Source organism: Acinonyx jubatus, chromosome A2 (genome assembly GCF_027475565.1).
Source record: "Acinonyx jubatus isolate Ajub_Pintada_27869175 chromosome A2, VMU_Ajub_asm_v1.0, whole genome shotgun sequence".
NCBI lineage: Eukaryota > Metazoa > Chordata > Mammalia > Carnivora > Felidae > Acinonyx > Acinonyx jubatus.
The window spans coordinates 30666516-30693611 of record NC_069383.1 but is presented as its reverse complement, the minus strand read 5'-3'; the positions used below and the strand labels follow the sequence as shown (position 1 = coordinate 30693611).

At 37.0% G+C, this 27096-nt stretch overlaps 1 protein-coding gene across 1 annotated transcript in view; it reads left to right on the top strand.

Moving 5' to 3' along the window:
- Positions 1–27096, top strand: part of KCND2 (potassium voltage-gated channel subfamily D member 2) — a 482249-nt gene that overhangs the window by 196353 nt on the left and 258800 nt on the right. The gene's annotated exons all lie outside the window — the stretch shown is intronic.

Genomic DNA, 27096 nt, shown 5'->3' with positions numbered 1-27096 from the left:
GATGCGATGCTTGGAGCTTCTGTAGCCAGTTTGCAACTGAAAAAAGAAAAAAAAGTCAAAAGAATTACAGAAAAAACTAGAGGATGTGTATTTTTAAGCTTCTGGACTGACCCTGTACCTCCTTTTATATGCATTTTTTTTTATTCGAGAATAATAATCTTTATTGCTTAAGCTTTTTTGTTGGATATTGTTACCTATAGCTCAAAACCTATATATAATATATATATAGGTTTTGATATATAAATTTCTAAGTTTATAAATATATAAATTATTTTTATATAAAATATAAATTTATGTTTATAAATTTCTAAAATTTCTAAAATATAAATTTCTAAAACTTAGTCAACTCTTATATCTTGTCATAAAATATAACCTTTTGCTTCTTCCAGTTAGCAAAAGTAGTGTTCCCATTGAATATTTATAAGCATCACTAATTATTAGATTAGATCACCACTTTGATTCATGAATTGTTAGTTGCAGCATATGTTATAAATTGCATTGGCAGATTTGACAAAGAAAACGTTATTTTTAAAAATATAGATCCATTTGAATTATTTGACATTCTTATATAATAATCAGGCAAATGAAAGTACATTTCCATTTTATTCCCTCTTATGTATTTTTTTAAAGTTTATTTATTTATTTTGAGGGAGAGAGAGAGAGAAAGAGAGCACGAGCAGGGCAGGGGCAGAGAGAGAGAGAGAGAGTCCCAAGCAGTCTCACACTCTTAGCACAGAGCCTGACACAGAGCTTGAACTCACAAACCGTGAGATCACGACCTGAGTGGAAATGAAGAATCAGAGGCTTAAAGGACACTGAGCCACCTAGATGCCCCACCGGTTTTATATTTAAATTAAACTTAAACTTGTGTTAGTATGTCAGTATGTCTGTCATACAGATTTCACCAGCCACCTCTCACCTAAACAATCATACATGAGAAAATGTAAATCTTTCCTCCAAATTTAAAAATCTGGTTTTCAAACAGCACCATACTTGCCTGCATTGTCCTACTAGCTTTTCCCTCATCAGATTGCAGATAAGAATTAACCACCCTTTAAGGAGATTTTAGATTCTACGTAAGAGAGTATATGTTCCCAGTTTGTTTTATTTTTTTGTTTTGTTTTAATAAAACATTGGTTCATTAGGCACTGAGCATTTTTAATATTGGAAAAATGCTCTTCATTTAAAGCTAAGAGTTTTGGTTTTTATTAAAAGCTGAGTTTTGGGGCGCCTGTGTGGCTTGGTTGGTTAAGCGTCCGACTTCAGCTCAGGTCATGATCTCACGGTCCGTGAGTTGGAGCCCTGCGTGGGCTCTGTGCTGACAACTCAGAGCCTGGAGCCTGTTTCGGATTCTGTGTCTCCCTCTCTCTCTGCCCCTCCCCTGTTCATGCTCTGTCTCTCTCTGTCTCAAAAATAAATAAACGTTAAAAAAAAATTAAAAAAAAAAGCTGAGTTTTAATTTCATTGTGATAAGCTAAGAAATGAAGACATAGATTTATTTACATTAATAGGAGCAAATAAATAATTTCTGAACCATTAAGATAAGACTATCACTTCCTGGGGAGAAAGCAAAAAAAAAAAAAAAAAAAAAGAGAGAGTTTTTAGTTAAGCCTGCCATTCACTTTATAATTTACCTGCAGTGCATTGACAACTGTGACGTCAAAGCACATAACACTACAGCTTGCTCAGCCTGTTTCGAATGTGAATCTGTAATGACAAAGTGCCAGTTTCAGCCTTCTGTAAATAAAACCATTGAGCAAAACTCAGAGGTTTAGTTATGTCACTACAGTCACCCTCTATAATATAAAATTTTGCGAAAAAACATCCAAATTAGCAAGAATTCCTACAGGGAGACATCCTCTAATGTCCTCTGAAGATCTTATTACATGTGTTATTTAAATACACGTGTTTGACTCAAGTAAAGAAAAGTACCCATTCTCCACCCAAGTGTGTAATGGGGAGTGCAATGAAAGTTCGGTGATTTGAATGCTTGAGGAGGGGGTGGTGCATAAGGAGAGGGGATAGAGTAATAAAGGCAAAAACAGCAACAGAAGGAGGACTAGGCTCCCAAAGACAGTGGTGAAAAGCTCTTTGTGGATTTATGGGAAGTGGAGTCAGCAGTGATGCATGAACACAGACTGGAACTCTCGGTCAGCTGCAGTGTGCATTCTGTAGTCTGTGGCATGTGATTTGATTTAGAGGTATTAAGAGAAGAGACTAAGGAAATAGGATTTGGCTTAGGGTAAGTATACAGATATCTAAAGTTGTAGGCTGTGGGCTGTGTTTGGGATAGAGCACATTTCCTTCATCTCATATTTCCATAAGGGAAGGAGACATTTCATCCACTGTCCAGAAGGGAATGATATTAAGGTGAATGTTACTAATACTTCTACTACTTAGCATTCCCTGAAGGAGAGATAGAGGGATTTACTACTTGTTGGCAATATGGAGGAAGCTGGCAACCACTGGGCCGGGCCCCAAAAATCAGTGGAATTTCCTTTGACTAAAAGTAAAAAAGTGGTCCTCTGTAATTCTCACTCTAATTCCCTCTCTTTTCTCATTCCCTCTTTCCTGCTCTCTCTTGCGTCTTCCTCAAAGCATTGCCTTTCCCTTTGCTCCCTGTCTGTCTGTGGCTCAGACAGAACTTTTCCATTGCAGTAGTCCATTTGGGGATGGAGGTAGGAGGCCCAAGTTTTCCATTGTTGGATGTACCAATAAAAAGTCAATACTGTATCTAGATTGTTATGTGGTGCTCTGTGTCTGCTTGCAATTGGTTGGAATCTATAGGAGGAAACTGGTCAACTGCTTGGCTTACTTTAATGTCCCATAAATCACTAGATTCTGGGAAGCATCAGTTCTAAAGAAAAAAAATACATTTAGTACTCCTCTGTGGACAGAGTGGGGAATTTGAATGGCAGACACTTTTGTTATATAAGAAGTGTAGAAATAAGAAACCAATAAAAAAGTAAGAAATCAATAAAAAAGTTAGAAATCAATAAAGTTTTATACCTTACTTAAATGTTTCTTAAAAAATTAAAATAATGAAAATAATAATAGGTATTCATCGAATATATTATTATAGGTCAGGTACTGTACCATGTGCTATATACATTTATCAAACCAATTATTTCAAACACCTTCAAACTACAGATTGACAAGTTCCTATTACCGCATAAGGACTACAGTTTTGCTGTAGACGGGTAAAGCCCAAATGACTGACACAAGGTTTATACATAATAGTAAACACATGACTCTAGTGATGTCACCTCCCCTTCTGTGCCCATTTTAGACTTTGCTAATCAAGCACAACACAATCACAACCAATCAATCTGCATTGACCCAGAGAAATGAAGTCTATTCACCATTCTGATGCCAGCATAACCCCAGAAGGATCTAAACTCTTGATTTGCTATGCTTCCATGTCACTTAAAATTCTAGAAATCTCAGTAGCTTAGACGAATTTTCTAAATAGCCAGTCACAGGCTAAGCCCATGTGTACTGATAAGTCAAGAGAGCCATCTTGAGTAGTTTTTCTGTTTTGTGAACTGTTTGCATAGTATTTATGTCTGTGATTAACCAAACTATAACAGAAGTCAGTAAAAGATGTTTTACTGACAAAAGGCTTTTTAATTCAATCACTTTCTTCTTATCTAAGAGCTCATTTTATAGAAAAGAGGCAAGAAAAATATGAAAATAGAATAGACCATAAAATCTATTAAACTATATAACATTTTAAAATTGAAAGGTTTTTGAGTATAGTGACTTAGAACGCAAGCTTTGTTGTCAAAAATCTCTGGGTTCAAGTTCTGGCTCTGCCATTCTATTTTCTTGTGCAAGTTACTTACAGCTCCACTCCTTGATTTGTCCCTTTGTAAAATAGAGTTAATCAGTAGTACTTTCGGCAGGGGCTCAATGGAAAGATTGAGTGGGAAAAGGTATCTGAAAACACTTAGACCTGAACACATAGAGACTATTTTTTAAATCTATTATTGCAGGGGCACCTGGGTGGCTCAGTTGGTTAAGCACTGACTTCAGCTCAGGTCATGATCTCAAGGTTTGTGACTTCAAGCTCCACGTCGGGCTCTGTGCTGACAGCTCAGAGCCTGGAGCCTACTTTGGATCCTGTTATCTTCCTCTCTCTCTGCCCCTCCCCTGCTTGTACTCTGTCCCTCTCAAAAAATAAAATTAAAAAATGTTAAATCTATTATTGCAGATTAATAACAAAAGACTGCTTCAAGCCATGCTCCTCTTAGAGAAGATTGGCATGGGTTTGGCTAAAACATTTCATTTTGAACAACGAGTAATATGATGCTTTCTGGTTTAAAACAACTGATGTGATGAAAGGATATTCCTCTGTAAGTAATGACTAGGTGGGTGACATTGGGCAATCTACCTAAGTTCTCTGAAACCCATTTGTATAAAATAATGACATGAGTTTGGATGATCTTTAATAATCTGTATAATTCTTAAAATCCATTTTTAATTGGTATTAATCATTTGGCCTTACTTTAGCACTTCAAACTTTGTGCTTATCTTTGGGTTTTTACAATATTAATATCTTTGTATCCATATAGTACCCAGAGAAATTCAACTGTTTCTGTTTTCCTGGCTTACTTTCTCTCTAGGAATATCACAGTATGTAAAGGCAATTTCATTATTATGAAACTGATTATTGTATTTGCTACAAATTTGAAATTATAGTCATGTTAATAACGTGTAAAGTAGCACATTAAGAATAGATTCAGTGTAGTATATCACCTTTTGGAATGTGTTATTGGAAACTATATAAAATTGTATCACAGAGAGAAGATGCCAAAGCATTTGATCTCATTAAAATTTCATGAAAAATGTCTGAGTTTTTGCTTATGTGCAATTTCATATGGAAAGAATCCATACTATTTAGCAGGTTCTCAATTGTCAGTGACCCAAAAATCAGAAACTGTTTCTATTACCTCTCATCTGCTTCCTATCAAATCTCACCTGACCTGTTTTTATTCTTCAGTATATTCCTCCATATTTTGCAAATGACAAACAGGAAGAAAGAAGTAGGGATTGCAGCCCCTTTATTCTATTCTATCTCAGGGTAAGGTAATGCATTTCTTAAAGTAGATTGTAATATTCATGCTTTCATTAAATGATTATTGAGCATTGCATTGGTGATGGTTCTTTATTCCAAGTAACAAAGCTAAGTATGGCTTATTTAGGCAAAAAGGAAGTTCATAAAAGGATATTAGGTAATTCACAGAACAGTTGACAATTTTAGAGAACCAAGCATTGGCCTAGGCAGCCAAAATTACACCTGAAACCATACCTCACCATTAATCTGATAAAGGGCAGCTGAGAGAAGAAAATTCCAATGTTCCCTGCATTTGTGCACTGACTCTCTGGGATATGCTCTTTGTGGATACCTCTGTAAGGAGGACCCCAGAACAAGAGTCTGGGCCCAAGACACAAGGGAGTTTGTGGAAACAAATATTTAACATTTCTACCTTCTGTAAGTCAGACAGTCTCTGATGTCAACCAGGACTCATTAGATGAGAGTATTCCAACAACCTAAAAATGGATTCAGATGGTGGATGGGCAAAATGAATAAAAGTGTTATTGATTCTATGTCTACCATAACCACACAGTGTGTATCAGGTCCCAAGAAAATGAAAATGAATAATTCACATTCTTTGTTTTCAAGAAGAACAAAGCCTAGTTAGGGTAATGGTTAAATGAAATTTTGAAATTGTGTAATAGGAGGTATGGGAACATAAAATTGAGAGGATGAAATATATACCATAATTATTTGAGAACTGTCTAGTTATTAACTTTAAATGAAGATAATGAATCGAATGTTCTTCCTACATAGAAAATCCTTGGATTTTGTTGACTCTTCTCTTTCTCTCACAACTCTATCTGATCCACCAGCAAATCCTGTTGACTCTTCTTCAGTTTGTATCTAGTAAAGTATCATCATCATCATCATCATCATTATTACTACTTCCTAATTCCTACTGTCTGCAAAACAAAGCAGCCAATATTAACCAATTAAAATGGAAGTCAGAGCATGTGTCTCAGAACCTTCCAATAGTTCTAAATTACTCACAGAAACAAAACAAAACAAAATAACAACAACAAAAAAGCCCAACTACTTAGAGTGACCTAAAAGCCCAACAAGTCCTGGCCTTCCGCCTCCATCACTACTGCTCTGGCCACTTCCTTCTTCATTGACTGCTCTGACCACAGCTTGCCTCTTGTCTGTTCTTCCAGCATAGGAGGTGTGTTTCTGTCTACAGTACTTGATCTTAATTTGTTGTCTGTTCCCCCTGCCTAGAAAGTTCACCCATAAATGATCTGCATAGCATGTTCCTTCACCTCCTTTAGTCTTTACTCAACTGTACCTTATTAGTGAACCCTTCTCTGATCATTCTATTAAAAATTTCAATGATTGCTCCCACCCCCAGCATGGCATTCCCCATCCTTTCCTTGCTTTACATTTTTTTCAGAGCGGTTATCACTATCTGATATATCATTTGTTTATTTATTTTATTCATTGTTTGTATCCCTCTTCCCTGAGGATGTAAGCTCCATCTGAGCAAGAATTTTTATCTCTCTGGTTAGTGCTGTATCCACAGTGCCTAAAACAGCAGTTCCTGGCATATAGTAAACACTCAATAAATTTTTGTCAAATAAATGTTTGAATAAAAACCCCAACTGAAGGATAGAAACACATAGAGATTTCTTTTTCTGCCTTACTTTTTCGCCTTGTGCCTCAGAATTTATTTTCCTAGTAATTTAATTTTAGAATCTATTATTTCAGCATCCTATTTTCATCATCACTCTTGTGAATACAGTCCAGGAATCCTCCTTCTCCCCCAAATAAATGCCAGCATAAAGACGTTTTTCTTGTCCTTTAAAAAGAACAAGGAAAGAGCATCTTAATAACTTGAACTGCATCTTCTACATGTTTCTTTCTCAATGCTTTCTTCCTTTTGCTTCTTTCTGCTAATGAGTCTCATCTTAGAATTTAATCTAGGCAGAAACATAAATGCTCCCAATTAGGAGGGAATATTTCCCTTGTTCAAACTCGGGAAGAAGAAAATTCTTTTCTTAACTGTGTCCTAGGTCACCAACTTCCTCCATAACTAAGCAAAACATTATTATCTCTTTTGTAGAGTAAGTGGAGTTCCCTTTAGAGAATTTTATCAAATGAGTACGGTAGTCCAGGCAGTAGGAGCTTGCAAAGCTGTAGTGTAATTTTATTCAAAAAACAATATTAGAGATCTAAATTATTAACCCCACATTACAGTTTGGAAAATGGAAGCTGGACAAAAATAGGCAATGTGCCCAAACTCAACTGTCTAGGGGAGGAGCTTGTATCCAAACTCACATTGACCTGACTCTGAAAATGGTTCTCCTTCCACTTCCTTACATCCTCATTGCAAATACCTCTTCATGCATCCTGTCTCCTCTTTCATCATTGCAGTTTTGTTCTCAGCCACCTAAGGCTCCTTAAGTTGCTAAAAAACTTGAGAGAATGTGTCATCACCAAGACCCCTCCCCCTTTGTTTAACATTTGAAATTTGAATCTAGAATATAAACCATAGAAATATTATCCACTTTGAACACATATAAGGAGGTAAGTTGCAAAACAATCTAAAAAGTCTGTGGGAGTATCAGGGACATTTACACACTGATGCTGATTATATTTTACAGGCTAAAGAGAAACTAGGGGCAGTCTGAACCCTCAAATTAGGGTGATTGCCTCTTTCAAAGAAAGACCACTTTCTTTCAATCTAAACAAAAAGAAGCACATAGAAGATAAAAGAAATTTAAGAGGCTTGACACTCTTCTTTACAAATTCAACCAAGATAAGTAATTCTATTAGAAAAAATGAATACCTTCCAGATAGTTAAGAAAGCCTTTTTTTTCCTGCTTCTTTGATATATGACCTGGACAAAAGGGAAAATGTGTCCCTTGTTTCTACTTCATGCTTTATTGTTAAACCTACTGTGTAATTTTTTTTCTGCTGTCAGCCAGCACCTTCCGTGTTCCTGGATGCCAAAATTCTCATGAGACCATGTGCTGTTTGAAGGCCTCCTTGGATGTGGTTATGGTGTCATTAGCACCTTCTGCCCCAGGCACCCTGGCTGAAGGAACTTTCTATTGTAGCCCCCAGCTCCTGCTATGGTTTGTACCTATTGACAGGACAGCAGCTAATTAGCCTTGGTGACTTGTCAGGGCTGCCACTGAGGTCACTCTGCTTCTGTCCTCTTCATAGAAAATATTCACAAAAGCAGGCACGTTTTCACTAGGGTTCCTAGAGCAAATTATAATTACTTTTTTTTTCTTCCCCATATCAACAAAACATTTCTTCCATCACTGCTGTGTCTTCAAGCAGGTGGATACAACTGCTATTTCACATATTTTGCCCCCCTCTCCAATTTTATTTGAAGACCCACAGAGTCTTACATCACTGCCCTGTTCAAACCTACATGGCTCTGTTTTCTAGTTTCCTTTTCATTCATGTTATTCTTTTCACCATGCGTATGGCTTTAGGTTGCAAAATATTTGAGCTGCTATTTGAAATTACATAATTGACAGTCTTCTGCTGTCAGAGTTTTCTAAGAGGTGTGTGCAGCATGCTTTTTCAAAGAAGACTATAAATATGTATGTAGATTAATGGAAATTGTGTTATTTTTGCAATATATAATGCTATTTTTGCTTTAAAAAAAAACAGATTTCTGCCCTCATTTAATTCTGCTTTTGTCACCTTTCTAAAATCATAATCTGCCCACTCCTGTACTTGTAGCTTTCCATTGCAGATCTAACAAATCAGTGGGTACGCTTAGTAAATTCAAGGAATTTTAAAATATACTCAAGAAAGTTGAATCCTTAACATGTGTCGTCTTTAAAAATAACCAAAAAGACAATCATTTTCATCAATCTGAATGGGAATTAAGTCGCTTAGATATAAGATATGTCAGAAAGAAAATGATAAGGTTAAATTATTTTCACAATACCATAGGATGTATAAGATTTTTAGTATTGATTGCTCTCTATGTAAGTAATTTTATTGTTGTTTCCTTAGTGGACTTCAAAATGCATTGTCCAAAGCCCAAGGCAAAAAAATGGATTTTTGTTGTTGGTGGTGGTGGTATGCCTTCTAAAGAGTCTAAAGAGTTAGGGCCTTCCACAGATACTTACAACTCAATATCCGAAGTAGCATCCAATAAACAAGGTTATTAAACTTGAGAAAACTAATACAAATAGAGTATCAACCTTTTAAAAGAAGATTTAAAAGAAGGTTTATTTGCCACTCTTTTGTTTAAATTCTGGATTCTGAGATTCATTTAGCTTTGCCTTGTTGAGATTCAATTAGCAGGTAAGTGAGCATTTTAAAGAGTGAAGACCAAATTATAATGGGTCTCTGGCCAGGAAGAAATATTACTATTTCAAATAATGTTCTTTTAATAGAATAATACTTACAAGTATATAAACCCTTAAAATGGTTTTGAAGATATGCCTTTAAAGAAAATGTACACACTCTGCCCTGAGCTAAAATAATCATCTACTTTGTTAATTTGTCATTTGTTAAGTATTTTATCAAAAGAGGTACATCCCCTTTCTACGTAAAGAAATAAAACAAGAATATAACTACTAGAAAGGCACCAGAGATGAAGAAATGAACTTTTCAAAAAAGAACCATGAGACAAAACCATAGCACTGCCATTGATTTTCATATTTTCAATGGAGTACACAAATACCAAATATAAAAAACAAGAGCAATAGTGAGAGCACTAGTTTGTTGTTCTGCTTTAATCTTCTTTTTCATTTACTTATTTACTCATGATTACTTTCTCAACCATCTTTAGATCAAGCATGCTGCTACAAGTAACAAATCACCAAATCTCAAAGCTTAGCACAACATAAGCTTATTTATGCTCTTGTGAAATCCTATGGTGATTGGTAAAGGAAGCATATAACTTACTGGTTTGTTGTGATATCTACTTTTTTTTTTAACGTAATCTTCCTCTTACATAGGCTAAGATAATTAAATCATGAGTTAACTTTAAACTTTGGCACATAGATTGTACCCTTCAAGACAGAGGAATTATGCCTTTCTCTTTCAACTTTACTCATATAATTTGGAAGAATATAATAATTAGATCTCTCAAAGTAAGTGCAATCAATGCTATTCTTAAAGTGCTTTCCTTTAAAGTTATTTTACCAAGTTTGTTTTTTCACGTTTGTAATCTATAGAGTCAGACACATAGGTGTGTAACCGAACATTAAGCTTTTATTTTTATTTTGCAAATCACGTTGTATTATATAAAGAATTGCAAGTAGTACACTGTGTCAAGCAGAATTCTTCTATACACTTGGGTCAGTCCATCTGGTTCTTTCACATTTTGCTATGACCTAGTGTAGAATGAGAGATTCTTTAATGTGCTGAATCTGTGTAGTTAAAACAAAATCATTCAGCTAGTTAGTCTTTTGTTTTCACTATTGAGTTGTAAATTACAGGTTGAATTGACTAGTAGCCAGAGTATTTGATACGCAGAAGGAAATAAAGGAGGCATCTTTGATTCCTACGTCTTTTACAATTTATATCCTGGGGTATCAAAACTGAAGGGGACACTGCAAATTATATTACTCTTAGAAGTGGACTGCTGATCGTGGATTGGGCTCTTTACCAGGCAAGCAAAATCTTCGCATATAGAAAACAATACAGTCCATTCTTGAAGGATAAGAATTCTGGTACATATATTGCAGTAGAATGTCCTGACTGAATGCTTTAGATAAGGCAAACATTTCTCATCTTTCTCTTGTAGTTGAGATTTTTTTTCTTTCAAGAAGAGCATGTACCCCATGGCATATTATAGAACTGCCTGGTTTTCCCCTAGCTGCCAATTAGACTATACTGCTATATCAAAGTAGGTTGTCAGGGGTCCTGCGTCTGGCTGAGTCCATTCTTGCAGGCTAGTTGGATAGTTTGATTTGACTGCTAAAGGTTATAAAACATTTATATCCAGAGAGCCAAACCAAAGTATGACTAATTATTTGTCACATGAATTCTTTTAATCTCATTTGTTTACTTATTCCTTAGATGTTATGTAAATAATACACACTGCCTACCTTTAGGGGACTTAAAAGCTAGAGGTTAAAGAAGAAGTCTGTGTCAAAATCATAATAGCTATTTGAACGACCGTATAGAAAAAGAACTGATTCGTTTGCTGAGGAGGAGGGAGACGGGCCTTCCTTGTTTTGTTTTTTTTAGTGCTGCCTATCAAATTACCACAAAATTAGCAATTTACAGCAACAACCATTTATTATCTCACAGTTCTCTAGATCAGAAGTCTGAATTTGACTGGGTCACTCAAGGCTGAAATCAAGATGTCAGCAAAGTTCAGTTCTTGTCTAGAGGCTCTGGGAAAGAATCTTTCACACTCATCCAGGTCCTTCGCAGAATCCAGTTCTTAGTGGCTTATAGGTCTGAGGTCCCAGTTTCCTTGGGGGCTGGGGGCCGCTGTCTTCTCTTAGAGGCCACCTGCCTTCTTTCTCTTGGTCCCTCCTCACTCCTTCGTCAATGGCACTTGAAGCCCTCATGCTTCGTCTCTGACATCTCCTTCTGCTATCAGCCAGAGAAAACTTGGCGCTTTTTAAGAGCTCACATGATTAGATTAAGTCTACTTAGATAATCTTTTTATTTTAAAATTAACTAATTAGTAATCTTAACTGCAACTGCAAAATCCCTTTTGCTAAGTAAGGTAACATGATCACAGGAGTAACACCAGGGAGCAAAGGTCATAGGGGTCTCTTTGGAATTTTACACAGTACACTTAAGGAGGTGTTTTGTTTTGTTTTGTTTTGTTTTGTTTTGTTTTGTTTTTAACAGAGCTAAGTTGAACCTCAGTATTTTGGAGATAGTTACAGAGACAGTGAGGCATTAAAGTTTAGGTCACATTGTGAAGGAAGTTGGGGAAGTCCCACATGGTTGTATCAAAACAAGCAAGAGATATCCAATTTGGGTTCTTATGGGGAAATATTATGCAATTTCATAGACTTTTTATTTCTGTGTGGCTAATTGCTAATACCATATGGCAAATTGTGTAGATGATGTATCACAGGAGGATGCTACAAGACCATAAAGAAGGAGCAGAGGAAGAGATATCTGATTCAGCTCTTAGTAATTGGAGAGGTCAGGAGGGGTTTACACAAAGAAACGAACAGAATTTTAAAGAATAAGCATATTTGGCAAGTGACTCAATGGGGCAATGAGTGGAGCACAAAAAGAAAAACACTATCAAATACTTGAAAAATTTAGAGGGGAAGAAAGTGGCAAATGCAGGAGGAAGAATAAGTTTCAGTGATAACTGATGAGATCAGTTTGTACACGTTCATCAGGGTGTTTGAAACAAAGAAATAGGGGTGCCTAGCAGTCAGACAGACCAATTTGTCTAAGGTTTGGAGGTTACACTGGGACAAATAAGAAGATGTGAGCATAATTTGCATATTGGCAATATATTTTAAACTCATGAGCTTGAAAAAGTCGTCCCAAATGAGAGCATAAGGATATAGCAGTTGAAATCAGTGTGGAATAGTAAAGGGACAATAGGAAGTAAGGAGAGCAGACAGTATGCGTGGAGTCTACCCTTTCCAGAAGCTTGACTTAAAGGAAAATCCATGCTATAGCATAAAGAATAGCGTATTGTCTAAAACAGGGTTTTGCAACAGCCAACCGTGGCATGATTAGCATTCGGGCCTGGATAATTCTTTGCTTGGGGACTGTTCTGTGCATTATAAGATATTTAGCAGCCATCCCTGAGTCCTACCCACTGGATGCCAGCAGCACACCTCCTTTCCACCCCCCACCCCCCCACCTCCCCCCACCCCCCGCAAGCTGTGACAACCAGAATGTCTCCAAGCATTGCCCAATGCCTTCTGCGGGGCAGAATTGTCCCCAGTGGAGAACCACTGCTGTAGAAGGTGTTCACTTTAGTTAAGCAATCAACAAAGGTAATGCAATTAGAAGAGGGTAAGTCTGAGTATTGAGACATCTAATGAGGAAGGAGAAGCAGTCTGTTGATGGGATCATTGGGAATAGGAAACATTCAAAGATGGAGGAAAATGAACCTAGGAAAAAGATGGAGAGTAGTACCATTCTCAGGGCTTGGAAGAAAACTAAGAGAGCTTGTCAGCCAATGATATCACAGTCTATGATATTCTTATCATTAGAGATAAAAAAAAAATGAAGCCAACTGTCTCTGTTCCTAGCTGAATACAGTCCTCCCACTTGTGTCCTGGCTTCCAGCCGTTCTTACTTTCCCAAGATTATTATTCTGGCAATGTTCCCTTTACTCTCCCTCAGTAACAAATTGTCCCTCTCTAGAGAGTATTCCTATAGTAAAATGATTCAATAATTCTGTGAAAACAGTGCTCAAGGCCCACAGACTCTAAGGTTATGTGCCTTACATTCCTGTTGCCGTTGTGACAAATTACCCCAAACTTTGGGCTTAAAATAACACAAACTTACTGCCTCACAGTTCTAAAGGCCAGAAGTCCCAAATGATTCTTAAGTATCTGGAATCAAGCTGCCTACAGTACTGTTTTCCTTCTGAGGCTCCGGGAGAGAATCCATCCCCTTGTCATTTCCAACTTCTTGAGTCTGCCCACACCCCTTGGCTCGTGGTCCCTTGTCCATCTTTAAAGCACAGTTCCAACTTCAGCTTCCATCATCCTGTTTCCTTTTCATGACTTTGACTTTTTTGTCTTCATCTTAGAATGACCATTGTGATTACTCTATCACATCTCCAAATTCCTGTTTGCCATATAACGTAACAAATGAAGAGGTACCAAGGAGGGGCACCTAAGTGACTCAGTCAATTAAGTGTCTGACACTTGATTTTGGCTCAGGTCATGATCTCACTCTCACAGTTTGTGGCGTGGAGCCCTGTGTCCAGCTTTGTGCTGACAGTATAGAGCCTGCGTGGGATTCTCTCTCTCTCTCTCTCTCTCTCTCTCTCTCTGCCCCTCCCCCACTAGCGCACACACGCTCTCCCTCTCTCTCTCAAAATAAGTAAATAAACATAAAAAAGAGGTTCCAAGGAATGCAATGTGGACATCTCTTGGGGGGGGGGGGGTGGCTACCATAGTATTGTAAAAGGCAGACTATGACAATATGATGAGAATTATGGAAGTTAGATCCATTGGACCGGGGAGGAAAAATTACATCTAATAGACATTTTGACTAAAAATAAGTCAAACTTTAGTCATGATACGTGGAATAAGAGAGCTAGGCCTACCCATCAGTTCCTTAATTCTCGAGACTGAACTAGAATAGGGTCAGTGTTCCTAAGAAAAGGGTAATGCACTGTGGTAGTTGCTGTTCACTCCATTTTATTCTCGTTTTTATCAATCTACTAGAAAATCTAGCAGTTTAATTTCTGGTACATTTGGAGGCCATCAGGTGTTCTTTAAATGCAGCCTCTCAAGAAAATAAAGTTTCACCAGAACCATCTGGCAAGCTTACATTCACAAGGGAACAGAGTAGCAGACCCAACCTGCTTAGGATACACATTTCATGCAAATGTGTGAGGCACAAATGCTACTGATCTCAAGTCTGGAAATGGTCAATGGAGGTCGCTTTATTGCTGTGCATTCTATTATTAGCAATATGAAATTTCCAGTCTGTTTACTTCTTTTTGTCACCTGAGATCAGTGCATAATAAGCTATACACAACACATTCTACTAAGCTCTGATTCAGGAAAGAAAACAATTGTAACCAGAAGTGGGTGTTGATGCCTAATACATGTAAATGTAGCAAGAAACTATTAGACAATGAAAGTTAGCTCCCAGATGGTACTACCATCTGTTACATAAATCCATAAAGGTACTTTGGTAGTATTTTTGCAATGAAAAATCAGGCCTTACTGAGAATTTTTAATGGCCACTTACGAAGTTCACTGTTAACATTAGTGTTGATAAATGACAATTATGCATATATATACAAACTTGCATTCATCAAGGTAGGCTCTAGAAGCTTCAGGCCTCTGTTAAAGAAAAAGCATACCCTAAAGTAATCAGTATCTGGGAGAATGCATGCAGCTGGTTTAGTAAATGGGATGTGAAAATTTTTAATTCCACATTTTTAAGTATTTTAAGTGCAGAAAACAGCATTCATATATTAGGACTTTCTCTTTGTTTTCCATTTAAATCCCTCGTAAATATTAACTAAGTACTTTACTTAACTCTCTCTTGCATTCTCGTTTCACAGACATATGAATAAGAGATAGAGCATTAGTATTTATTTGCAGCTTTAAAGTAAATAAGAATTGGAGTCCCTTTGCTGTAATATGATTTTCTCTAAAGCAGATAGGGAAATGAGGATGGCTTTGTCTGAACACTGTCGTAAGGAGTGTCCTTAATGTCATTATGTCATCCACAGTACAGATCTGTGGCATCCTCCAGACAGTACTGCAGTAATGGTTCTTTCTGCTGATAATTTGCACAAAACCTGCCAAATTTATACTTGTAACATTCTTTTTTGGAAAAAAATAAAGTGACTTCTAGTTAGGAACTTAATTTTCTATAGGATATTTTTAGAAAATTGAATTCTTCTATGGATATTTTAGAATCCATAGCAACAACAAGCCTATCTATATGCTACAGTTTTATTTACATATTTATGTATTTTTTTTAACAGGGAATTGGTTCCAGTGTTGCTGTTTTCTATGGAATGAGGGTTGAAGAACTTTAGGGCTGAATTTCAATGTGATCTATCTGAGAAATGTGCAATAAACAGCAGACAGATTGATTTCCTAGAAACATGTCATAATGAGATTGCACAGGATATAGGCCCAGCTTCAGGCTTATTCTTCATTGATCCCTGACTGAAAACAGGGATACTGCTGACCGTGAAATACCACTTGTTTCCATGTTAGAACTTACTAAGGAAGCATGGTCCTGGATAATAATAGCAGATTCTAGAAAGATATTTATGGATATAATACATATAGACAGACACACACACACACACACACACACACACACACACACACACACACAGAATGCCTCTCATCCTCAAAGTGCCACTCCCCACTTTAAAACCCCTGTATTTAAAAATTAAATTGAAAACTTACTAACTTTTGATCCATTATGCATTTTATTGGTATAAATTCCTCAAATGTCAAGCATGAGTAATTCACAAAACATAGATGAATTGGATCCTCTCATTTGTGAAGCCCAGCACTTCATCTTTTTCATACCTCTGTAATGGAAGAGGTTTAGTTATTAGCCGAATGTAATTTTATAAAGATGTGTATTTGAAAGTAAAATGGAATTCATGATTTTGTCCATGAGTGGCATATTTAAATTCTGTTTCACAGAGAAGTGCAACATATAATTCCATTTTGGAATTTTAAATATCTTTAGTGGATGCATAGCTTTTTAGCATTAAATGTGTCCTGTGTGTTCATTCTTAGCTCCCTGGTGCCAGAAAACTTCAACAAAACGATGCAGGAGAGTCTAACAACACTAATATTGTTAGGAAGTCATTATCAGCCAATGCTCTGTTTCAGTAGTGGAGAACTGGGAGTTCAAGTCCTAGTTTCGTCCCTGTCTGTTTTTATCTGCCAGATGCATAGGATATTCCCTCAGAAAGGTTCAAGTGGAATATGACAGAGTGAAAAGCCAAATTAGCAGCCCTGGACTCTGGCCATGAACAGGGGTGAAATACAGATCAGCACAAATTTCCCCCATCTTTTCTGTTACACCAATTGTGAGTGTTTTTCTGATTGAAATAATTATAAATCTGATATGAGTCTGCTCAGTTGAAAACTACCCAACTAATTACATGATACTAGCATTGGTGTTACTCAAATTAGGGACTCAAAATCTATCTTTTGGTTCATAAGGAAAAAAAATAAGAAGACTGAACTTTAAAGTCCTATTAGTAGCATAAAATGTCACACTTGGTTTATTGGTTCCTTACACAAATTAAGAATATTGTTTGAGTTATATTTTGATATTTGAGATTGTGGCTAGTAATTTACCTTTGATAGTAGGGGTATATAGTAGAATTTCATTTTGTATTCTTACTTAATATTAAGCATAGAATTCTAGAGTGGCATAAGATCTAAAATTGTTTTCCTTTTAATAGTAACAATATTAACATTTCTTCCAAATTTGTGTATGAAAATTAGTACACAGAGTACCTCTCTTCCTAAGAAACACTGATGATATAACAAATTAAGAAAGTTCAAGTTTTACAGAACACCAGGCACCACTACTAAAGCCATGAGCTGTATCTGTTCAGAAGAAAGGGATAAAACGTACTCACTTTGTTAAATGAATTGTGCACTGTTATTTTCCAACTAGTAATGTCCGTAAGTCTGGGACATGTATTTCTGCAGACTCCTACTTCATCTTCCACTCTACCATCAAGCACTTTAACATAAGTGGTTATATGTGCCCTGCCTATTTATCTCTTCTCTAGGTCAGCTAATGTCAACCTCTTTTTTTTTATGCAGATCAGATGCTTTATGTCCCAGATCACAAACCTTAATAACATTTTTCAAAGGTAACCATGCAAAGGCTATTGTTCCCTTCATAGACTCCCCCTCCCCCAATTCCTCATCCAATTTCCATAAACTTGTTAGCTAGAGGATATGCTTTTGTTGCTGCTGTTATTTGCTTGGTTTTGTTTTCAGGAAAAAAATGATAAATTTAAATGAGAAGGAACTAGGTGACCTTTAACTTCCCTTTCAAAGCTTAAAGAGTTTATAATTCTGTAAGAATTAAAACCAGTCTAGAAAGGCGTAGAATGGGAACTATCATAGTAGACAAAGGGGAATAGAGAGGACTAGATAAATACCCCCTGTAACTCAATACATTTGTCATAATATTATACATGCATTATTATTTGACATTATATATGTAATATATAATATCGGCAAATGCATCCAATATCCATTTATTGAATGATGTTCTTGGTAAGGCTCCACAGTTAAGCCAGTGTGTGAATTGGTCATAGAGCTTAATAATTCCCCATATACATCCCATTAACTTAAATAAGAAAAAATTAAAAAAATGTGTTTGTATGTGTGTAATATTAAAACCACTAGAAATTATAAGTGAACCATTAATAGACATGGAAGATACAGGAGTTAACGTGTTGATTGAGATTCCATGTAATCAGCCATCACACCAAATTATATGCAAACCATACCTAACCATTATATAAAATGTTAATAAGGATGTTTTTGAGTCAGCTACTGTGCTTTAATATGACAGAATAGATTACATTTCTTCTTTATTAGTATTACTTCTTGAGAATCAAATGTAAAGTCACTATCTTTATTGCCTATGTGTCCTCAAATTAAAGATGTCATTAATGGTTTCATATTATAAATCCTTAAACAAAGATAATTAATTGTGACAGATGTATAAATAGTAGCAATTTATGGCTATTTTGACTAGAATTATACATTCCTCCAAATGTGTAATTGAGGAAAAGATTATTTTACAAATATCTCCAAATTATCTCTAAATAGAAAATACATGATGAAATGTTGACACCATGGATCTGGAATCACTCACATTTGATACTGCAAAGTATACCTTTATTGACTTGAGTAGTATTCCCATAATGGGTGTCCAGAAACTTGACCCCTTTACTGTCACTATCTATCTGCTTCACTCATAGTCAAGCTATTTAATCTAAGACTTTAATTTGCTATCACCTCACAATCACCGCCATCAGGATCTATGTTATGAGGAGACTGATGATGACAAGACAACATTATTCCTTTGAAAATTAACCCTGTTGGACAGGACACTCAATTCTACCCTCAGTTACAAAATATCAGAGTGAACATCCACTGTTCTTTGCAGTACTTATTGAGTAGCGTAAAGTGTTGGAGTGAACTGTAATAATAAGGTAACATTCAATAAAGCAAATAGGGAAAGGAATCACATACCTTTAGAGATGTAGGGGCATCATGGATGGTAAAATCTTCAAAGAACATGTGCCCAATGATAAAACAACAACTAGACCTTAAAAGTAAACATTGTTAATGTGCCTAGTATTACCTCACTATAACTATTGCTGTTATTATCTCCATATTAGATATAAGGTAAACAAAATTCAAGAAAATGATGCAATTTATCTGAGGTTATATTGCTACCAAGTGATGAGGGCATGGGGGGGCTCACTACAAGGAATATACCAAGATAGTGTAAACTCTGGAATGAGTGAACAGCAAACTAAGAAAATGCTGGAAGAGTAGCTGGAGTAGAAACCTTTATTGTACCATGGTGGAAAGCGCATGGGCTTTAAAATAACATTTTGTTAGTGCCAAATCCTTGTCATCAGCTCATGATTATGGCAATTTACCTACCCTCAAGTTCATGTAAAATAGTGATGCAATATTGTTTTCCTAAGATTGTTGTGAGGCTTGAATTACAAACACATGTGCGCGCGCGCACACACACACACACACACACACACACACAATTTGTTTGAGGTTATTTTAGTTGGTAGATTGATTGACTGGTTAGTTAGTTGGTTTTTTAACTTTATAGAGGGAATCTGGAGTCTTGTGAAAAGTTCAAGCTTTGGAGTGGCCATAATTAGACTTAGTGAACTAGACTTTTAAAACAGAAATTACTCAGATACAGAATGCTGTGAACAATGGGGAAAAACTGACAATAATGGTAGATTTGTAAGGACAAGTGGTGACACTTGGGAAGATATTTAGGAACAGCTATAGCCATGGACCTGAGAATCCACACAAAGCTGAAAACCACAAAAAAGTTGGTAAGAGATGACAAAGAGTTGTGAATAGTTAATAAATCAGGATTCAGAAACAAAACCAACATGAAATCCAGCTGTGATGGACAATGATGGTTAGGAGTGTGCTAATAGCCAGGATGGCTGCAGACTAATCCCAGAATATGGAGTCTTCTGGTCATGACCGGCCCTGGGAGCCTGCACAGGGCCAGCACACAGCCACAGCGTTAGGTGTGAAGGAAATGCTGAGGATCAGCTGCAGTACCCAGAGATGGAAGTGTCCCTGGTTCTGAGGTCCATGTGAGAGAGCTGGGTATGGAGCTTGTGGTCACACTGGTGGTTGATGGAATGTGATCCAGGGCAACCATGGGTTATACTTAATTTAAAGGACTTAACTTCAATGCACATGGCCACTCTAAAGTGTCTGGTGACAGCAACAGAAAGCATCATTATGGGAAGGCATCCAGGTCAGATTTCATCACTCAGGGGCTCTGCACATTTTCCAACTGAAAGACTTTCCACTGTGATCATTTGGCTGAGTCTTTCTAATTGTTGAGAATGCCACTCAAGTACCAAGTCTTCCAAAAGGCCTCCTCCGATCACCCATCCAGTACTTCTACTTTCTTCTGCCCTGTTATGTTTGTATCAGGAGAGCACATGTCACTCAAACACCAACTCATGCTTGGAGGTAAAATAACTTCTTTATTATGTCTATAATTAGCCCAGCCTCCTTCGTGTACACTCTGTGCACTGGTTAACAAGAAAAAATGAAAACTTTTAATCCAATCAAAAGTGGGTTTTTTTAATTTAATAATTTTAACAGTGTGGAGGAATATTTAGCTTCCATGGATGAAATGTGTACCCTCTCAGCTATTTTCCTCTCATCTTCTTTCCCTCCCTACGTTAGTCACCTAGTATATTGGGGGAGGGAAGAGGCTGTGCAACCTTTTGCTGAGAAGGGAGATTCAGGATCCCTGGGAGGTGTCCTCTGCCCCTTGGGAGTATAGGGTAGTACTGTTTATCCAACCCGTTGCTACTTGTCCCGTTGTTCTTCTTGACTGAAATCTGAAGTCATATAACTTGTGGTGTGGCCTAATTCTGTCCCTTGCCTGTGTCTTACTTAATCCTGTGTCACTCCACGATCGCCACATTTTCTTGTCAGCTTGAGCAATGCACAATCCTTTTTACAAAGCCACCTACCCCAACTCTTTTCTGTAGTGACCACCTCTCAGAAATTCCCTAGCCACAGCTTCTAGATGGGGGCCATGGACTCCATCCACATGGATACTCAAGTTCCCCAGTGCCTGGCCATTCTGCTCTGCCAAGTTCATGGGAAGACATCAGAGGTGCACGTGGGATCATGAATGGTGACTTCTTTTCAGAATCCTTGATGAGGAATAGAAATAGAAGTGTTCTCTGTCCTTGCTGCTTTCCTGAGCTGTCCTACCGCCCTGACCACCATCTCCCCACCTCAACACCCATGATCTTCATCTAGTTTCTCCAGGAAAGGAGGGTAGAGGATGTTGAGGTCATGTGTTTCTCACCATATTCTCATTCTAGTCTTTGAGAAGCAGGACCTCAATCATCTGTCTGTTCTCCTCAAGACCTTTGTTTTTGACCATTGAGGACCTAGATTTAGATACCAAAACTGAGTATTGTGCGTTGCACTTCAGGGGAACTGTTGCTATAATAAATGCAATCCCTTTTAGACATTTTTGTTTAGGAAACTCTTACATTCAGAAAGGCAAAGGAGAAAAAGGGGATTTAACATTTTTAAACATTATACCCTCAAGAAGCAGGACGTAATTCAATTTTTCTCCTTTAATTTAGTTCTTAAAGTTGGGATAGATAAATAGATAGGAATATGTTCCAGTTTATATCAAGGGAAAAGATAAAGTTAACTAACAGTTGTGGAGTGACTGCTATGTGCAAAGTACTTCTCTTTATCATTTTATTTCCTCCTCCCTTAAATAAGGATCTTCATAATGACCTTGCATAATGCTTGTTATGCAGAAGGCTAAATGCCGTATCCTTTTCCTTCAAATTATTTGCAACTTAAAATTTGCATAATTTTTCAAAATTACAAAGCCTTTTTATTTACATTTTCTATATCAGATCATCATACCAGCCCTGTTTTGTGGAAGGTCATTAGTAACTATTTTAGAGGTGGAAACTGAGGTTCCCAGAGCTCAAATGACTGGCTACAGGGTCAAATAAAAAAGCATGGTGAAGGGACAAATAACATGCATGGAGGAAATGTCACTATGCTCTACTCTTCTGGGTTTCCTCATGTTAACAATGATCATATGGCCACATAGCATTACAGTAAATTGTGTAAGCTGTGACAGTGCTGAATGCTATGTTAACAGAAATCTGGCTGATTCAGTTAAATTTGGTTAAAATTAAGGACAAAGAGACAAAATATGATAAAGTTCCCGCTAAATCAAACCGCGGTGCCTCAAATCATATACTGAAAATTGCCAGAAAATGGCAATGGGAAGATGGAAAGTGCACCAGGTTTCAAAGGTGATTGCTCATCATTGTAAACAATCCTAAGAAACGCTTCTTCATTCCATTAGAGAAGAATGTATTCATTTTGAGGAAACAGTTGCTTTATTAATGGTAACCTTTTAAAGCTTCCATGAGGCCTTGGCTATGACTGCACAGACCCTGGGGAGATAGTAACCCAGTTCAAATCCCAGTACCATTTCCCACTTGCATGACCACAGGCAAGCCACTTAACCTTCAGTACCTCAGTTTTCTCACTGTGTAAATCGTTCCTATCTGATGGGGTTGTTGTGAGGCTTAAAACACAGAAGCCAACTTACCCAGTGTCTGGTACGGAGCAAGAAATTTCCAAGCATTGCTAGAGTGTAAGCTCCTGAAACAAGAGATTCTTGTCTGTTTTCTTCACTATTATAATTCCAGAGTCTATAGGGGCGCCTGGGTGGCTCAGTCGGTTGAGCGTCCGACTTCGGCTCAGGTCACGATCTCACGGTCCGTGAGTTCGAGCCCCGTGTCAGGCTCTGGGCTGATGGCTCAGAGCCTGGAGCCTGCTTCCGATTCTGTGTCTCCCTCTCTCTCTGACCCTCCCCCGTTCATGCTCTGTCTCTGTCTCAAAAATAAATAAACGTTAAAAAAAAGTTAAAGAAAAAAAAATTCCAGAGTCTATATCATCACTTGACCTAGAAAGCTACTTTCAAATACATGTCAACTAATTGAATACTTACTATTTAACCAAATAAGCAAACTAGACAACATGAAGCCAACCAGCCCACCTCACTCTGTTCATCTAATGAGCCCTCTAACTCAATTAATACTTTAGGTTTGAGCTGTCCTTATTCATATTAAATTGTGTTTTTCTGCTATATGGTATGTTTGCATGTGTGTCTGTGTGGGAAGAAAGAGAGGGGGTAGGTAGGAAATAGTGCTTTTGTACATGACCTCACTAATTTTATATTTACGCCTTTCAAAAAAATCCATTATACCCTCTCTCTTTTCAAAAGAGGTATGTGCTGACTTGTTAGAGGACAATACAACCTAATAAAATAGAAATAGAAAGTTACAACCAATAAAAGGAAAAGAAAGCAATATCTAAACCATAAGAGTAATTGCTGGGTTTGAGCATCACAAGGGGCTCTACATTTTTGCACAGCCCTTAACCTTTCCAAATGCCAACCAGCAGGGCTGGCCTCATCTCATGACTGAAGTGTTAAATTAGGTAGCTATCACCACAGGACATTTTTGAGAAGTAGTTAGATTGTTCCATGACCCTAGCATATTTCTCCCTCTGGCTTAGCATCAAGTATCTGAAGTTAAGATACAGATGTAACAGCAGCAACAGAATAGCTTAAATGTGTTTAGAAGAGCTCTTATTATATATAGCTGCTTTACTGTAAGCTACCTAGCTTAGTATATGCTGACAATCTTACTATGTACTAAGAATCTGAGATGGGCATTTTGAACAGTGAAATATATAATTTTAAGAGGAAGCATAGAATTGCACAGAACTGTCTACTAAGGCAGGTGGTCTGAGTAAGGCATTATAGTCAAGCATGCTAGACAAATTGGGGGTTTATATGGAGTTGAGTAAATTAGAGTCATATAGGGCCAACGGAATAATTCAACAGTTGGTGGATGTTTGGATTCCATATTTTAAGATCAGCATGAACACCTATAATTATTACAAGACACACAAATTGGAGCTAAAACTAATGAGTTGCTTTCTTTTTTAAAATATAGGTCACAAAACTCTCAATTTTATCTCACATCACCAGATTTTCCTTTCAAGTACTCAGAGTGGACTCTCTTTTATATGCTAACAATATAATAATCATCATCATCATCATCATCATCATCATCATCTTTTAATCGCTCATTCATCATGCATCACATTAATTTGTCAACAATTTGTAGCAAAAATTAATAAGAAACTGAACTTATAAAGTCAATTACATTATAATCTTTATGCTAACTCTTAGGATCACCCTTAAATGTAGCCCAAATGGAAAATATGTCCTAAAGCACTTGTACTACTTAAAGGATGCTACAGGGGTGCCTGGTAAGTAGCCTTAGTAAGTAGCCCATGTGATTCTTGACCCCTGGATGGTGAGTTTGAGGACCATGTTGGGTGTAGAGATTACTTTAAAAAATGTTCTAAGAATATAAAAATTTTAAAATTAAAAAAAGCATGCTACAAACATAAAAGATACAATCCTATTACATATAGCTTTTTTTTTTTTGGTCTTCCTATCTTTTATTTATGATATAATAATTGCTTCTGTCAAGTAATCATAGCAGGGCTTTCTACTTGTAATCTTCTCCAAAATAGAATTAGGTGAAAGTAAATATTTGTGCACTTTGTGGACTACCACACTTGAGACTTCGTTATTGATTTCAGTCTGGAGGCCATGCACACAATTCAACATACACACCAAGTGGGTTAAGGTGATAAAAGTGGGCGGACGGGATTTGGAACAAGTAAATTGTATTTTGCTTGCATTAGAGCCACAATGTGACCAACAAAAGCTGTGCTTGTCTCAGAGTTCTTTTATTGTAGTGTGAGGAGCTTCTAAATAAACATCTATGGTGATTGGATGGCGAGTGAGCAAACAGCGATATGGCCTGCTGGACGCTTGGCAGAGGCTTCATGTCTTCTTCCCTATTTCTTTCTTGGGTTCTTGTTTAAGACTGTAATCAGCCAGGGCGGCCTTGATTGCATCTTCAGTCAGCATGGAGCAGGGCAGTTTCACAGGGGTGGAGGAGGCAAATTTCCTTGGCGATATGTGTGTTCTTGATGGTCAAGGTTTCCTCCATGGTCGTCCCAGTGGCTAACAAGCTAGAGGCACTTGCACAACCACAGCCAAATGTTTTAGGGGCGCCTGGGTGGCTCAGTCGGTTAAGCATCGACTTCAGCTCAGGTCACGATCTCGCCGTCCATGAGTTGGAGCCCCGCGTCGGGCTCTGGGCTGATGGCTCAGAGCTTGGAGCCTGCTTCCGATTCTGTGTCTCCCTCTCTCTCTGCCCCGCCCCCGTTCATGCTCTGTCTCTCCCTGTCTCAAAAATAAATAAACTTAAAAAAAAAAAAAAGCCCATATGACTTTGGGCAAATCATAAAAAAACAAAAACAAAACAAACAAAAAAAAAACGTTTTAAACCTGGCAACCACAGTCTTCTCCTTTCCATCCACTTGAACCCGGCATTTCATTACATCACCCTAAGCTGGAGCCCCCACCAATCCAGTGCCAACATTTTTTATGTCTTGTCAAGAGTCCCCACATTTCTAGGATTTTCATAATGATTAACAGTCTTCCTGCGGTAGAGGCAGAGCGGGGTGGCGGGGAAGTCAACAGCTTCCGGGTCAGCAGGTGCGGGCCCTGAGCAGCAAGGCGGAAGCTGCCCTCCATCTTGGGGCTTGCCCATATGGCACTTCTTAACTGTGCTCTTGTCACTCATGAATTTTCACTCTGTTACACATTTAAATGACCTTACATCACTCATAAATTCTCACTGGGACACACTAGCAACCCCCCATTGATATCAATAAGTTCTGATGATTTTTCAGGGGGAAAAAAAAACTTACCAATAAGTGAAGTAACATTTTCACTTTACAATAAGGTTGTCACTGGAACCAAGTTCTGCTACTGTCTTCATTTTTTCTTTATGCCAGAGGCCCATGGAAAGAGTGGAAATTAATTTATCCTCAACTTAGGTAATGAATCATGAAAAAAATATACTTTCCTGATGTAATATGAAAAATAAAGAACTGCTAAAAAAATTTAACTCTCTAATGATCTCGGTGAAGATTGGTTTAAATGTTTTTGAATAGTATAATTATAGCTGTAAGAAAATAACTGAATTAAAAAAGCTTTACTAACAATTCATATTTCTGACTCAATAACAATTTCTTGTACTGGCCTCTGGCTATCATGTTTTCTATCAGACTCGAGAGACAGAATCTTTTATCTCTTTCTCAGACAAGCGGGGAAAATAACCATACTGGAGATTTTATAATTATATCCAAGTAAAATAGAAGGAAACTTGATCCTCTCTAATTTAATAATGTATTAAACCATTAATATTTTTCTTTCTCATTATGCATTTTTTTGTAAGAAGGATAGTACCTTAGAGTCTTCTCCATGGTTCAAATGATAAAATTCATTTGAATTTGATACTAACCAGGGAAATAAGTATTTTCTGCATCTTAGCTGTAGGGAACAATTGAAACAATGTATTGAAATTCATGACTCACACTTGACTACAGGCAATATCAACTTAAAATTCAAGGTTGTAGTGTTGCAGATGTGTCGTGAGGTTTCTTGCATACAATTTCATCAAGGAGAAACAAAAGAAAGGCAAGACCTCATAACTTTTTTCTAAGAAGCTTAAGCTACATCCAATGTGAAGCTATATTGGTGTTTGTTTATGAGACAGATATATGTGACAGATCCCTGTTTGTTTTCATTTCAAACACAGAACATACTCAGATGTAAAATAAAGTAATACTTCAATTTTAAATACAGATTTAGTCGATCTACTCAAATTTTACCAACATATGTATTTGAATAGAATATTTTGATATAATCATCTGTATAACAATAAGGTGAAGGCAAAAATTATACTGGGTATTCATAAAATATCAGCTCTCTTATATAATAAGACTAACCTAATATTTTAAAAAGAGGTATGTTATCAGACATCCAAATCTCTGTTGTATCAACTAATGGAAAAACTATGTTTTAAAGCTTGACTTTGAAATACTTTTTACTTTTAATAACTTGTGAAACTAACTTGTGAACTTACAAGAAAGGAGTGTAAG